Source organism: Cupressus sempervirens, chromosome 10, assembly GCF_028749045.1.
Source record: "Cupressus sempervirens isolate cs-2001-9-10 chromosome 10, ASM2874904v1, whole genome shotgun sequence".
Classification (NCBI taxonomy): Eukaryota; Viridiplantae; Streptophyta; class Pinopsida; order Cupressales; family Cupressaceae; genus Cupressus; species Cupressus sempervirens.
Window position 1 is genome coordinate 750286204 of NC_143127.1, and position 17600 is coordinate 750303803.

Here is a 17600-nt window from a genome sequence, read left to right on the forward strand (position 1 = left end):
CTTCTAAAATGTAACAAGACTTCTTGCCTTTTTCTTTATAATCTTTACTGTCTTGATCTCTCTTACCTCTGTATTTGTCTCCACCTCTATTGTTCTTCTTCTCTAGGCATCTAGCAACAACCTCATTGCAATTAAAACATATGATAGGTAACTTACCTTTGAATTTTCCTTTACCTCTATGACATCTCCTTGCAAGTAGTTCTTCAAGCTATTCCACATATTCCTTATCTGTATAATTGTCACTGGAAACATATTTTACCTTTTTCTTCTTCTTCTCACTAGTACATTTGACCCCATTTTTAGACCAAAATTTTTGACCATCTAATAAAATGGTGTCAAATTGGTTTAAATATGCAAGGAAACATATATATATATATATATAATACAAGCTTGTGTTGGTTGGAATTTTGACCAACATGGGCTTATACACTATGTCAAAATAAAATAAAGCTTTGTTTGCCACCCTAATTTCATTATTACGTGATTGCGGGAAGATAGGAAGACAACTTGTGCACTTAATCATTTCCTACATTGCATTTTGTGGCTAGGAGTATGTGCCAAAAGGGTTTTACAACTTCAGCACCAATAGGGTTTGATAGCTTGGGTTCTTTGGTGCTTCATTGTAGTAAATGAGAAGTCATGAATGCTTCATTAAAGTTGACATTGAAAGAGATTTCAAAGGCAAAGGCTCTTGCAACATCAAAGAGTCATAGTGAAGTTGAAAGAAGGTGGCATGAAAGGATTAATTCACACCTAGCAACATTGAAGAGCCTCCTTCCCAACATTAGAAAGGCGAGTTGAAGTTTTGATTTATAGATTGACATTTGATTAAAAAATCTTATTCTCACAATGTATTCCATGTTCATTGCCATTTATTTAAACATTTTTCTTAGTTTATAAATTTTGTTAATGTTTAGCTATGCATTTTTTTGGTTTTGAAAGCCAATTTTTTGGACATGTTAGCTAAACCACACTAACACAAGCTACATCATTTAGGGTAAGCTTTGGTCAATTCTTGCACATCTTCCTTCTGAATCAATGTGCCTATTTTTTGTGTTTTTTGCCACCAGGAACTAAGTGTAAGCCTATTTTTTGGACATTTTTTGATAGATACAACACATTTTAAGTTTATCCCTAATCAATGGAGAGCAACCTCTGCTCCACCTATACGAAAGAACAAAGAGAGGACTTTGATTCCAATAAGATAATATACTTTTAGTGCAAAGAAATGGTATGCTACTATGTCAATTTGGAATGCATTTCCCAAACACCAAAGGTGTTTTGTCATAGATGACACTCCCCGGGTGTGATCTTTTTCAAATCCTAGTATGAGCTCTATCTCATGAGGCTCCAAAGGGGCCATCTGATCTAGCCCCACCCATATCAATTTTTTCTTCTTGCACATGTGAAGTATGTATGCTTTCTCACTCAAAGATGGTTTACCATGAGATCTTTTAACTATTAACCTGAGTTCCTAACATTGTACATCACTAGCTCGTGAGCCACATATGCAATTCATTTTTTCCCTATGATCCTAGGAAGACCAATACTTCTTTGTTTGAGGAAATGCTTCATGAATAGTCATAGGAGGCAGAGGTAACAGATGAAATCTACCTTCTATTGGAAGGTTGTGTACATAGCCTCTTGGTCTCTTTGAAGCTAAAAAGTACTTGGAGTCAACAAAATCCACCTCTATACCATCAAAATGCCAAGATATAGTCTTGCAAACATCCTTTGGTGCAATGGCAACATTTTTGAAATAGAAAAATGGAGGCCCTTGCATGAACTCCTTTAATTCCTTGGAACGGCCTTTTACAGGATAGCCAGGAACCCCAAAGCCCATTAACCTCTTATTGACTAAAGGGGATTCAATTTCCAAGCTACTTACGATAATATCTTCCTTATTTCTTTTGCAAAATTTACTCCTACATGCCTCTCCATCTTGTTTCTTCTTTCCTTGTAGATGGACACATTATTATATGCTTATAATTAAATTAAGCACAATGAAAAATAGCTATAATAGTGTTGAAGAACATGTATGAGCTTAGAGCGTGGAGGATAAACATGGATTCTAGCAAAACTAACAAAATTAATAGCATGGATAATTGTAAAAACATTTAAAAGTAGTTTTAAGCATGTATAGGTTTACATTGTGATAATAACATTGTAACATGTCATTTTTTCCATTTGTTGTGTGTATAGAAAAGAATGAAAGTTGGTACCAATTGTATGTAGCAATGTGAGAGAACTAGAGCATTCAAAAAATGAAGAAGGGAAGCTTTGGATAACATAAGATGGGGAATCCACTTTTAGCAAAGAAAGGGGCTTCATAGTGATTTTTCACGTAGTTGTCATTATTGTTGTTGCTCAAATATTATATGATTTCAATGGTTGTTTGGTGTGGATGGACATAGTTTTGGCCTTGTAGATGCAATTGTCTTGTAGGGCCAAACTTAGTACTTTGATGGCACTCAAATTTGAATACTTCTACTTATTCCTATTATTTTCAAAAAGTTATGCAATTCCAAAAAATATTACTTCATTTAAGTCTATATCTGAAATTTTGGTTTATGGAAGATGGAGGAAATTACTAAAAGGATAATTTGTAAATATCAAGTGGTAATTTGAAATTGTTAGATCCTGTCAGGGTAGGCTATGATGGCCAAGGTAATTTTGAAACCATCCAAATGATAATGAAGCTGTAGGTTTCAATGAAGGGGGGTTCTGTTGATGAAAAATGAAATTTGATGTCAATTGTTAGATGTTTGCTCCTCCAAATGCAGTTATAAATTCGTATGCATTGAGAGAATCTTCCAACATCTATTTAAGGACATGAGCAAGTTGAATTGGATAATGTGAGGAATCAAAGGCATCCCATAGTGAATTAGATCATGAGAAGATTGTATTATAGGATTCAGGATAGCTACATACCAAATTACGAAGCATAGTATAGAGAAAGTGAGAGCAGAACATAAAAACCATGCTAGGCAGACTATGATGACTACCCAACTTGTGTGGCAGAAGTATTCAAAACTCAAGAATACTTGAAAGATAGAAAACACATCATTTGAATTTCTTAGATGTGTAATTGTTTTAAGTAATCTAAAGAAGCTTGAAAAAATGTGTGATTTCCTTTTCCAATTAGTTGTCCCAATCTTGAGGTTTATATAGTAAAATTGCTGCCTCTTTAGAGCTTGATTGTTTCTTTTATCTTCCTATTTTTATTTCTGAATATAAAACTCCACAATCATTTGAGTAAAAATTCAAATAGTATGGTTTGGATTAAAAATAGTTTGAGAGCTAATTAGCACAAGAATAGCTTGTAGATGATAACAGATATTGATTTGAAAAATGTTTTACATTTGAGTTGATTATTAGGGATGGTAACCTTATATCTATGGAGGATAATCATAGATGAGTTGACTCAAGCTAGTCATTAGGTAGTGATGGAACGATTCAAGGAGGAGTGAGCTTGTACAACTAGAGATGAACAAGTTATTGAAGATAATCTTGTTGCTACCTCTTTTATGAATAGGATGGTTGCAGCTACTTTTCTAACATATGTAAAAAATGGCAAGTTCCAACATCTTTGAACCAATTTTGGGAGGATTGGTTCTTCTCAATTTTGTGCCTTTCTTGTTGATTTTGGCAACATAGATTTCCAATTCCAATTTTGTATACAAGAAAACAATTTGATGCATAACAAACTTTTCTTTTATATCAACTTTCAATATCTTATTTTAATTTTATCCCTTCTTGTATGCATTTTTGTATGGTGGATGTAATTGATTAAATTTTTTGTTTATTTGAAATTGATTTAATATGGAATGCATTATGCAAAGTACCTTTTTAGTTTTTTTTACCCTAAGTTTATCTATTTTTGAATGAATCAAAATTATGTTTTTTTTTTACTAGCATTTTACACAAAGCCTACCCTATGTTAATCAAAATTTTGTTCAAGTCTCAAAACTATGGACTTTTAAACAATTTTACAAAAGTTACCAAATTTATTTTAGAAAATGATTGATGATTTTTGTATTTCAGCAAAAGGTTTCTCTGAGATATTTAGATATAATAATGTACCTAATTTTTTTAATACTTGATAAAACACAATAATTATGTCAATGTTTTGGATTATCTACAAATAGCATTAGGGATCAATTTGAAATATAGATCTACTCATCACCTTGAGACCAATGGTCATATAGATAGAATGTATTGCATGGATAAATATAGAAGAGAGAAGAATACTTTCTCTTAGTAGAATAACTTTCATTATCCTACCCTTGGGATGGTGCTTTTTGAGGCATTCTATGTTATAAAATATAATATTTTTTAATTCTATGACATGACAAGAGATAATTGGTTAAATGTGATTAAAGTAATAGAGGGACTCAAACTATTAAGAAGAGTTTAGAAAAGGAAATATACAAGAGAAGAACTTTTAGATGTTTTGCAATTAGTTAACAACATTTCATCATGTATCTTCAAAAGTTCTATCATTTATACCATTGTAGAATGGATGCCTATAGCAGTATTGTCTAGTTTCTAGGAAAAATGGTCTAAAAAATTACTCAACAAGTCTACAAAACAAGAAAAAGCATCTTCTTTTGCATGGACCTATGCAGTAGCCAAAATGATTGTAATTAGGATACAATGAATTACAATCAAGATCTACATATCAAGTGATTTAAAGTTTTGAATGAAAGTCTGGTGCACATGCTTTGACTGAAATTTGCATTATAAGCAAGCAACATTGATGTAAACTAGTTTATAGCCTTAAATTGAAAAATCAATTTTTTTGTGGTTAAAAGTTCTATAGCCTACAAAGTTAGAAAATATTCAATTGTGCGTGAAATCAACAAGAGGAAAAACAATTAGTTGTGTATAAATAATGCTTTGAAGTAAATGGTCTAAATTGGCCTCCTCAAGTAGACATGCACATTCTCTTTTCAATAGATAAGGCAACATGTACACATTCTTTCAATGCATTCTATTACCATCTAAAAATAGCCATCTAAACACTACATGTTTGTCATCAATGATTTGAGGCATCTTTGTCCTACTAGGCAGAGGAAATAGAAAACATCTCCTACCTACACCAGACTAGTTATCTAATTCTATTAGTTGAATCTGCTTCTTTCAGTTAGTTCTTCCAAATGGTAATGTTTCATGTATGTTTCATCTAAATTTATATGTTTTTATATATTGAAAAGAAATTTCCACCTATTGACTCAAAATAATGTCAAATCTAGAGGAATTGTGAATGTGTTTGGGCAAGTGTTTGACTAGTTTACATCATACAGTATGACCAACCTGTCGATATATATAACTCTCACATAGTTGCATCTAGATGCATTCTTGATCAATAAAATAATTAAGGGACGATTATGTCTAAAAATTTGAAGGACTCTGCTTGAATACAAGTGATAGGAGTTTCTATATTTGTTTGCCCTTGTAATTTATTGATATGCAATGATTTATATTTCATATTTTTCATATCTCACAAAAATTGGATGAGCATTTTACTTCTTATATGATGTCAACTATGCATAAAAATTTATGGTAAACTAGTAATCTATAGATGATTTCCCACTATTATGGTTAGATCATCTTCCTTCAAAAACTAACACTCATCACACAACAACTACAACATAATTTCTTAGTAGGAAAGGCCACTGATGTGGGACCAGTTATGTGCTAGTTTCTCAGGGACCTACCACTACTTGTTGTCAATGCAAGATACATGCTAGAAGCAACAACTTCTCATTCAAATGAAATGAGACTGCAAATTGACATCATTTGCTTCTTGCATAATTTTCTAGGCCATGTGTTAGAAGACATTCAACAATCATTTCCACAAAATTTATTTTGATGGTAGATAAATGTAAAATGGAAATAACATCTAGCAGTGTATTTCTATCAGAGCAACCATTTCACTAACATAGGCTTGATGACAGAAAAAGGAGTGGCTTATTCAGTGTGTCATCATATACAAGAGTCTGACAATTGTGCAATGGTTGTGTCATTCAATTACATTTTAATATTTTAGATTTTAAAATTATATGTGGTAAACCAAGATCAATGAAGTTGTTCCCAATGGATCAAGGGTTCACTTGTTGGTCTAAATATTTGTTTAGAATAAATCCATCTTGCTTAACTACCAATCATAGAAAGCCACACAAATGCATGATAGGTTTGTGAGTCAATATCCATGATTACAAGGCCAGTTCTTCACCTGTTCCATCATAAGCCTTATTGTAAGCAAAAGGAGAAAAAAATCAATAGAGGAAATAAAAGAAATGAAGAGTCTCATGCTCAACATATATCCTCTTATAACTAAAATAGAGCTTTATGAATCATGGATCACTAGTCCACAAAAGTAACAATGATAACACACATACACATTAGACATTCATAGACACAATTAAGAGTTATACTTTTGAGAACAATCATCTACAATGCAAGACACATACACTTAGGTTCCTTTGTTGATTAATAAGGAGTCAAAAAGTGTTATATATATGAGACTCAATAGAGCTTTATGAATCATGGATCACTAGTCCACAAAAGTAACAATGATAAAACACATACGCATTAGACATTCATAGACACAATTAAGAGTTAGAATTTTGAGAACAATCATCTATAATGCAAGACACATACACTTAGGTTCCTTTGTTGATTAATAAGGAGTCAAAAAGTGTTATATATATGAGACTCAATAGCTCATTTACATGAAATGGATTCTCCACACTACTACATTTAACCTCATTTTTCTACCAAAAATTTCGACCATTAACTAAATAAGTTTAGGTTGGTCAGAATGTTAAGCAAAAAATTTCTTTTTTTATGTACAAGCCCCGTGTTGGTCAAAATTTTGACCAACATGAAGCTTATACATAATTTTAAAAAAAATTCCTTACTTTCACTTTGTGTTTCACGCATGTGAGTTTTCAATGTTTTCACAAGGGTTTCACATTTGGGGGTTTTCAGTGTGATCAAGAAATGACATTTGTTACAGTGACAATATTTGGCACTCTACTAGAATGACTAGCAATCAGATTGAAGTCTACTATCTATTATCCCATATTTGTGTTGTAGAGGATATACTAGATGGGATAGCCATGACCTCACCATGTATCCAATAAATGACAGTGGAAAAAATTTAAGAGGAAACATCACAAGTATTAGTAAAAGGGAAAGTAAGTCTTCGAACTAAAATCATATTGATATCTTGGTTCATATTGATATATTGATATCTTCAATTCAAAATTTTGCAAAATCGATTACCGTCAGATGTTTTGCCCTCATGGTTTTTGGATTCACCTGACAGGAGCCTCCTTGTACCACCCAATTTAAAAACATGAAGGACTCTAGAAAAAAAAGAATGAATGGTTAAAGTGCCTAAAACAAGTTTGTGACTTAATCTTCCAATATTTGACTATTTTTGTTATAGGTTTGTGGTTTGGATGTTTGGCATTGGTAGGTTAGTGTTATATTTACATATAGTTAAGTATTTGAATGTCTTTGTTCAAGTTGTTAAAAAAAAAAATCCTAAAGAATAGGCTAGTTCATAATTACTTATGAAATCATTGAATATGATAGATCAAATATCTATTCACTTCAAATATTATAACAATATTTAGGAGATAAGCTTTATTTCTTTATGTTTTGTAACTAGAGATGTACGAGGAGCAAGAAATTAGTTTTGAATGAATGTAGCATGTTGAAGATTTAAGGGGTCTAAATTTTTCATGGAAATATTTGTAAGGGTGTATTATTGATTCAATTTGACACCTGGTTTCTTTCTTTTAATTATGGTCATACATGTATTATATATTGCTTGTATGGCAAGGGCTATGCAGATTCTATACTATTTTGGACAAAGTTTAAGTTGTACAATTTTCACAAGGGTGTTGCCAAATGTTCTTTCATTTGATGATAAAATCTACTACTTCCTCTGATACTACCTTTGCTTTCATGGAAGATGTTGATTGTGGGTTGGATTTTAATGCGCATGTACTTTTACCACCTTAGCTACTGGGTCATGGAAGAATTGGGATCGACGATCAATAGTTGATTTGGTAATATTATTAAATGTTGTGATTTTTTTTTTATAGTATCCTCTACCCTAGCTTGAATTTTCTTTGAGCATTTATGCTTTTCTTATGACAAAGGGATAGCAAATCTAGTTGACCTCACCCCCTTCCTCTACTTGTTGTTGGCATATTAAAAGGGTTTGAAGCCCAAGCAACATTGATAGCCTTAAAAGATTACTGATGTATCATGTCTTCAACATTTGATTATATTTCCATGTTATATATTAATCAATTTACCAATAATCTGGGCTAGAAGCTTTTCTTGGTCAATTTATTTCATGGGCAGAGCTTGCACTCTACTTCAATATGTTTTAAGAATTGGGTTGAAAAGTAGATTCATTGTGAATACTCCTAAGCCTAAATTCATTTGAAATTTGAAAGAACCAAGTAAATATATCCATACAATCAAAATTTCCTTGAATGTTTCTAAAGTATTTTAAATAAATCCATTTTGTTCATAATTTGCAAACATTGTAGTCAACAAGAATGCATCTAGAATTCTATCAAACGGCTCATGTGCCTTGTCTATGCTTCCAAATTTTACATATATGTCTACACGAGTAGTTATAATTACAATATTTGACAATGTCTTTTCATTCTTCATGCTTTGATGGATTTCCATACCCAGTTTCAAATCTCTGAATTTGCTTAGGCATGAAAGATTCTAGCAAATGTTGCCAAGTCTATCTTTACACCTTCTTATTGCATTTGATTGTTTAAAGCTTTCTCGTGAAACCCATTCTGTGCATAGATTAAAATCATAAAATTTCATAGAACCACATTTTGGGTAGGCATTCTATCAAATAGTTCTAATGCCTTATCTACCCATCCCCATATGAGGGTAGTTGCAAGTACAACATCTCACAAGATGTCTTTGCTTTCATGGATATTCATAGCCTATTGTAGAGCTCCAAATTTGTGTACAGGCTATAAGTACACTGACAGATATAAATCGATCAAGCTAGAGGCCTTCTTTTTGCATATGCTAAAACAAAGTGAATTCCTTATAAGGACACCTTTGCATTCTCTATGCTACTATAATCCAGTAAAAAAACATTTATTTGGACTTATTTTCAATAATGTGTTGGTTAGATATCAGCACCAAGATGTTATGTGTGAATCAGAGATAGTTAAAGTTGAAATACATGTAAATAAGCTTATTACTGATATTCTTGAAGAAAATATAAATATTCTATTGATTTTAATGTTTGATTTTCTACACATTCCACTTGAGGAAATTTCTCACTGCAATTTATCTAAGTTACCGATTTCATTATGTGTGCTTTTTTTAATCACACCTTTTGAGGATATATTTCCCCTTATTCCTATTGTAAATAACCTGTGCAATTTTTTTCTTTTAAATGGGAGATTTTTTGTCTTTAATTAAAATTGTTGTTTGGAGATTGTACTGTGGAAGAGTGTGCTCGTTACTTGGAGACAATCAAAACATACAAGAACAAGCTAGCTGGTAGTATTCTGGAGCATACTAACAATGACTATCTATCACGAGTATTCTTCACACCTTTGTTGAATAAAAGTTGTGCATTGTTCATGTAGATTCAAAACTTAGAAATATTCATTTCTTTTAGGTAGGAATAATAAAGATAAAATGATTGAAAGAAGAAATAGATTTAGAAGAACCTCTTTAAATGAATATAAGACATTTGTGTTAATTTTTTGTGTGTTTTTTCTAATTTGTATTGTATTTTTGAATGATCAATGGAAAAGCTTCCTTATATCTACATCCTTGAGTGAGGAGTGCCATTGTATGGGACATGTCACGTGTCCCTTCATTTCCTTTGCTAATCACACCTTTCTATTACAAGTCTTCTAACAATAAGATCAGTTAGTATAACATTTTTTAATAATGAAGATTGTATCCCTTCATGATTATTTCTAGATGCACCTTTTCCTTGTTATATTTGCATCCTTTCATTCAATAATTAATCAGCCTTTAGTTATTGATTATAATATTCTCCTTATTGGTTAGAATATGGAAAGCAAAAATATGGTTACCACATACCACATATGGGCTTTGATAAGAGCCAAGATACCACATACTAAGGCAAGGGCTCATAAAACAATGTAAATTGTACAAGGTTAGAATTGATATTGTCTAGTACGAATTGATAGATAATTTTAGTGATGGTAGACCTTAATGGGCCCCCTTCCACCCACTTACTAAAATACTATGAGGTTGTGATGATAAAAATATGGCCTTTAAATAGTGGTAGAGATATTTTTCCAATTATAACTAAACCCCATGTCTAGAAGGGCCACAAAGAGTTTTGAGCTTAGTGAGCCTGTCCAAGAGCTTAAATCAAATTTCTATGTTTTTGGCATTGTGAGTACTCTTGATAAATGAAAAGGAGTCATCCTCCATCATTTTCTAATAGTATTTCACATGAATTACCTTTTGAACTAGGGTCTTACCACCTATATGTCCTCTAGTGGGGCCTGAATGAGCCTCTCAAAAAATGAGTGATATCTCACCCTTGGTTAAGTATCATTGGAGGAGACCATTATAGGATCTCAGATTCAAGACATTTGACAAGACAAGATAGCAACCAAAGAGTTTTCTTATCCTAATATAAGCATTTTCATCAACTCTATCAGGTAATTTTTTTCTCTTCAGATACCCATAGATGCCAACAAACCATTATTTTGAGTCTACATGTACACAAATGGGATCACCAAGGCTTGGTAATTCTAATACTACATGAGATTTCCACACTTGTAGCACAAATTGATATGCATTGGTGATGATTTTGGGTCAGACCAAAGAGGCTACACTAGCCATTGCATCTACATACCAATTTTCTCTCTTTGAAATACTATCTATGGTGTAGTAATAGAATTGATTAAGATCAATGGTAATTCTATATACTAAGACAACCTAGATTGGTTCCCCTTAAGTTGTTATTGGATTTTCTATCAACTTATAGTTTCTATGTATATGAAGGCTTTGAATCTCTATAGGAATCATGATATGTACCCACATGATTAGGGCTTTGTACTCAATGATATAATTTGTCTACTGGAATTCTAGGTAAAAGGAACGAGGAATTAATTTTCCTTCAAGGGATATCAAAATAACTAGAGCTTGCACCCCTTTGACACTTATATATGTCATGTACTTTCATCCCAAAGATATCACTGTAATGATGGCATTGTGGTAATTATTGTCCTGCATTTTGGTGTCATATGTTTCAAACACTTGATGGAATTAATAAAGAAGCATTTGTGAGTTCTATGACATTACTATCTATTACATTTCCTATATATTCTCATATACATTCCTTTAATGACAACTTATCTTTAAAAGTAGATTCCACATTGTTAGATTTGAAGTTGTCAAAATTTGATAACTCAAAAGCAGTGAGTCTACCTACTAGACCTTCAAGAGTCAGATTGGAATTTGGTATACATCTCAGTTCTTGTATGGTAGAAACACTAATAGCATAAATGGGTAGCAATGTTCTCAATACTTTACTTAGCATTGTATCATCATCTATGTTACCATTTTCTCATTTTATAGCATTAACAACATATTTTATCGTAGAGCAACATTGAGCAATATTCTCACCTTATTGCATTCTCATATCATCAAACTTACCTCTAAGACTTTTAGATTTGGCTCTCAAAACATTTGTATCACCTTCATAAATGGTGCGAAGAGTATCCCACATATTATTTATAGTGTCACAACCCTTGATGTCATTGAACCTAACATAACTTAGAGCAGAGGCAATCTCCAACATTTCCTAATTGTGTTCTTTCTTCTTTTTCTAATCTTTAGTAGTTAGGCCTTGTAGCGCCCCACCAAGGAACTGAAAAGAAGTTAACCTAAAGTTTTACTAAGTTTATCAAACTTTTTTTTAAAAAATATAACGTACAACAATAGTTATAGAATAGCAAAAGCAATAACATACACTCATACATCAGTAACACATAAACATGTTACAAATCTTAAGGGTCCCATGATGATGAATCACATTTGAGTTTAATTAACACTAAATTCAATATATAATAAATCCACATCAAATTATAATCTACAAGTATGAATCCATTTAAATAATATACAATCATCTCAAATGCCACTTGGCAATAATAATAATGCACAATCATCCACTGTATAGGTCATAGGGTATGAAGGGCTGAAAGGATACACATCATAAAAATAGATTACAACAACATCTCATAAGATCGGTGAAATCAAATACAATACAATAGGTTTAACCATCCATCATAGTACATAAGAATAGAATGAAAGAAAATATAGAACATGAAACTCTAGCCACTAAATTAAACTAACGGATCTCAATGGTATAAGAAAAAGCACTACCGCTCAACCTCGTAGAACCTAAATGGTCCACTCCCACCATGCTAAGGAGATAGTCTCAAGTCCCAAATAGGATAAAAAACTCAACAATCAAATCGAACATCTATGTCAAGGAAATCCTAAAAGAAATCTAACTCAAAGGTACCAAGACACAAAAGGAATCTAAACCCAGAGGCAACATAGACATGTAGAAAATCTACTATGCAAGTGGGCAATTGTCATTGCATGAGCCAACTCTAAGGTTACCATGGCAGCTGCTATAGACTCCAGACCCCATAGTATCTCTATGCAACATACCTATCCTTTTGTACAGACAAGGCATACTAACAAGTCAACTCTAAGGTTACCCTACTAGTCTTTTAATACTTTAGACCCCATAGTGACTTTCTATGGTACATATATTTTATTAATTCATTTTAAACCCATTTAATGAAATATTATCACTTATTAAAATAACCTACAATAGGTTACTCGATAGCCTCTTTAGGGCCTCGGCCTCCATTGCAAGCTACTTCCCAACATGAAATATAGATAACCTATCCTAAGCTTAGTAAAAGAAAAAGGTCTCATATGACTATAAACCACACATCAATTCTTAAACAAGAAATTGGAAAGCACTAGAACAACACTAATCAAACTCATAGATTTCAGCACTACAATCATCTTAATAGGACTGATCCATAGTCAAGTAAAAACAAACCAAACCATGACATTACATGACATCACCAAAATAAATTGCAACAATCACCTTAGTCCTAAACAAGCAACTAGAATGCAATCCAAGACAACTAATCAAAGACTCAAAGGTTATATCAGATAAGTCATACCATTCACCTCAGTTTCACACAAGAACATTAAAAAGCAATAGCAATCAATAGAGAAACTCATCATAGAACATACATGACACATTACCATGATTGGGTATAAAAGATGTAACCAAAACATCATCATTGCATCATAGAACAAACCTCCAAGCCTCTAGTAAACATCCTAACTAGTCAAAGCTAATTCAATCCTAAAACCCAACAACATTAAATCACATGTCATAAAAATAGTGCATACAAAAGTAATTTTCTCAATATATCAAGTTTGAAAACACAATTGTTCAATTTTCAGTATAGGTTTCCAAGTTTTATTTTTTGTTTATAAGTCATAGGTTTGCAAATCTCACACACTATATAACTTATCCAAACCAACAAGCTACCATGGGTTTCATCCAAGAGTCATTGATTGTTTTGAAGCAAATCATGTTGATTGAATAGTTGACCCATCAATTGTAGATTATGTTATTGATGAGTCACCTAGTTGGTAGTAGTAAGAACATGGTCAGCTTAAACATCACACACTAAGCTTAATTCCTATACTAAAAGTGTTAAATAGTCAAAGTTGACCTTTTCTTCCAAACCTTAATTATTCCCTTAGTGTGTGATGTTTAAGGGTGAACTTAGGCATTTTTAGAATATATATTGGTTCCTCTCTCCTGATAATTATAGAGTATCAACACATGATTTTGATGTTCACTACACATCTAAACCATCTCATAAATTGAATAACAATCTATTAAATTCAACTTAGTCGATACTAATTGTGAAACCCTTGTAAAACCATCTAATAACATGACACTTACAAGATATATAATAAGGTTCACTATAATTTCTTTATCTGGTCACTATCTATTATTTAAGGAAGAAAATGCCATTCACAAAGTTGTATTATAATTAGGAGTGCCTAAAAAATCACCTTGCTTCACTTTTTTAATAGAGTACCTTTTGAATTTATAGCTACACTTTCAAAAATAGGAATAGAATACATACATCCCTTTATACACTACTTGATAGATTAACATATGTTTTGTTTTTCACATATTGTCTTATTATGTATAATAGTTTTGAATGGAATCTTTTGATTTTTCATCATCCAACATGTAGTTAAGCTCCGTGAATGATAAATCCATGAATTGACTCTTAGACTCAAATTTGGAGCATGCATCTTTAATTTTGTAAGCTCTACTTGATAAATCATAACTAATCCATTCCTTATTTAAAGCTCTACTTGATAAATCATATCAATTCAATCCTTATTTAAAGCTCTACTAGACAAATCATATTAATCTAATCCTATTTTAAAGCTCTACTTGACAAATCATATTAATCCAATTTTTATTTGTTGATTTTTGTAAATCCTATTTCAAATAAAATAACCTTTATGAGTTATGTTATCATCTATTACTTATGCTCTTTAATATCATCAAATTTGTGCTACATTGTCATCATTGTACATAAAACTTACTTATTCATTAATTATTTAATTTAATTTTCATTGTATATAATTCCCACATAATTGCATTATACTTTCACACTATCATCTACATAGTACATGTATTTGGTACTTAGGGTACATGTAAACAATTTCTTTTTTTCAACATTTTCTTCTAGAACAACAATATAATCTAAGCACAAGTTTGTCTTTTATTTTCCTCCAACATCTTCCATTGTTCCACAAGAAAAGAGTGCTCAAGTTTTTATATTTTTTTGTTGATCATTTCATTAACGATTTACACTAGACAATATAAAACTATCCTTTTTTACTTAGCAACTTTAGGTCTAATATGATTATAAGCTTGAGTTCCTTTTTAGGTTGCTCTTACTTGTAAATAAACACTCTATGTCAAAGCAATATAGTATTTAAATGGATAATTTATGAAAAAAGATAAAGACAGCTTGGGTAATTATGCTTATTGTTTAAAACTAAGTTTCTCTATAGTGATAATGAAATCTATGTTAGTTTTCCAAGTTCAATGTTAAGTTGGTAATTTTATGTTCATATAAGTTTATTAAGATTTATTGATCAATATGTATGAATGAATTTTTCTTTTGGTATTATAAATCCTATTCTATTTCAGTGAGCTAAAAAGGGGATCAAAACATGTGAAGGTCTCCATGAATATAATTTAATAAAATATTTGGAAAACTCAATTAATTATAGTTACCAACAAGACATAAACTTTCTATTCTATAGTACAAACTAATTTAGATCATTATTATGCATTTGTAAGTAAAATAATCGAGAAATCTAAAAACAAACAAACAAAAACTTTATATTCTTTGGTACAAACTATTTTAGTTCATTCTTATGCATTTGCAAGTAAAATAATGGAGAACTAAAGGGTCTAGAGGTGGATAATTATATGGTCAACAAATGTGTATGTGGAAAAATATATGGTCAAATATTGCATTAGAGTACTTATAAATTTGAATAAATAGAGGTATGCATCATGGAGATCATTTCCCTTTTCATCTTCTAAACTATCATCACTCATAGGAAATGTACAATTATAAAATATCAAATTTATTGGACTTACAACTAAAATGTAAGAAGTGGTTAACTTTTTTTAAATATTAAAAACTTCAAAAATAATTCACAAGTTTAGTTACACATACAATATATGTTGCTATCTGCTTAACCATTGTACCTGATTAGTGCAAGTGCTAGTATAATATAGTATTATCATTTTATACTACATATTATTATCCAATGAAACCAACTATACAACAACAAATTCTATCATTCATACCAAGGAAACACTTAGACGTTGTTTCCTTGAACTTACAAAAAATACCATATTTGTGGCTGGATAACTAGTACCATTATTCAACTATTAAGATGCATTAAGACATGCATTATGATGTACAAAGACATAAATACCTTAACATTTCCTTGAAACTAGATAACCGTCTCACTTCATAACCTACCCTAATATTTTTTCCTCACAAACATTGCTCCCATTATTAATACTCTTAAATTCACACATAATTTTATGGAGTTCCCTCCATTTAATGCCCACAAACTAAAACCAAAACTCAAACTCAAACTCTAAATCTTAAGCCTTAAACTTTTTTTCAGCTAACTCCCCAAACACCTTAAATGTGAGGTCAAATTTGAGCACACTATAAAAACTAGGAATAACTTCCATTGAAATGATGGCATATCCACCAACAAATCTAAATTTTTCAGTTCCTCCAACCAATAAAACTTCCCATTTTGAGCCATGAAGTTCATCAACTCCCTACAACTACAAAGTGTCATAACTCTCGCTCTTGTTCTTATCATTTACAAACACAATGCTAATAAGATATTGGCTAGAAACTCTAAATTCTCTAGCATCTACAAACATATATAATCCCTTTTCTCTACCAAACATTTGTTACTCAATTTGGGGTCACCAAAGTGTTGACCACTGCAACAATGCCAAATTTTTCTAGTTCTAATGAAGATCTGTTCACCCCTGCCACTGTTACTTTTGTGGATTTCTATCCATGCAAGAAGACAACCATGTTTCTCAATTCAATTCCATTTGCAATGGTAGCCAAGATAAATAAAAGCAACATAGGAAAGATCTTGTTGGAAACCATTGAAACAAGTGGTGAGGTCAAAATTATGTATTTTTATGAATGATGGTAGTTATAAATAGGAGATAATGGGTCTGAAGTTGGTTTAGAGGGTGAGAAGACCTAACTAGAAGTTAATGCACCTAATGATGATGATGGTGGGTATTGCCCAAAATTCAAAATTTTGTGTCAAGTCCATATGCATCCTTTTTCTTGCTCATCATTTATTGATAAGAGATATCAGTACTCATCACTGAGTGACAAGAGATGAACTATAGCTTACTGGTAACTATGGAAATGTGGGGCTATTTTCTTGAGGACTGAACAAGTCATAGTGCAGTTCTTTTTTCGAGATTTGTATGATTTATTTCTTACATGCGAATAATTATTTCATTACAAAGGTGAGTATGATGGGCGATGATAGGAGTTAAGTGGAATTGTCATCTAATATTGGTATGTAGAAATAAATAGGTTCAAACATTGCTGTAGGAATGAGGTCCATTACCTATATGGAAAAAATATATGGTCATGATGTGGAAGTCACTAAAGTATTTCTTAAAGGGTAGGAAGATTTGATAGTTCATATATCTAGTTTTTACAATGAATGTTCAAAAGAATTCAAAGACATGAAGGAAAATATAAAGCTTGTAGACATCTTAATTTGGTCAACCTAAATCAAAGAGGTCAAATCATGTCAAAGAAAAGAAATCAAATATTAAACCTTAATTAATTGAAAATCTAAGCCAATTGGATTCAATAAATCAGAAT

At 31.5% G+C, this 17600-nt stretch overlaps 1 pseudogene; it reads right to left on the reverse strand.

Annotated features, from left to right (window-relative positions):
* Positions 1-988: 988 nt before the first annotated feature.
* On the reverse strand, positions 989-12721 carry LOC149536058 (DNA (cytosine-5)-methyltransferase DRM2 pseudogene; annotated as a pseudogene).
* Between the last annotated feature and the right edge of the window lie 4879 nt (positions 12722-17600).